The sequence below is a fragment of the Poeciliopsis prolifica genome, unplaced genomic scaffold (assembly GCF_027474105.1).
Source record: "Poeciliopsis prolifica strain line A6 unplaced genomic scaffold, Auburn_PproV2 SCAFFOLD091, whole genome shotgun sequence".
Lineage (NCBI taxonomy): Eukaryota > Metazoa > Chordata > Actinopteri > Cyprinodontiformes > Poeciliidae > Poeciliopsis > Poeciliopsis prolifica.
The window spans coordinates 166665-166927 of NW_026562466.1; positions in this window are offsets into that span (position 1 = coordinate 166665).

The window sequence follows — 263 nt, forward strand, 5'->3', positions numbered from 1 at the left end:
CTCTTAAACAGTGTTTTTAAAACTGCTGTTTAACAGCCTTCATAAAGTTAAATTGGTTGAAATTAGGACATCAGGTTGGAGGGAAAAGTCACAAACAGCAACTGGGATTGTTTAATCTGATGAGAAATCAATATTTGTTTTAAAAAGAGACTATTTTCATGATTAGCTCTGGAACTGCTTTGGTCAGAAGAAACATCTTAAGTTGCATCAAGTGTGGAGTGTCTATAAACTACAGAGTAAAGAGAAGTTTGAAGAAAAGGAAA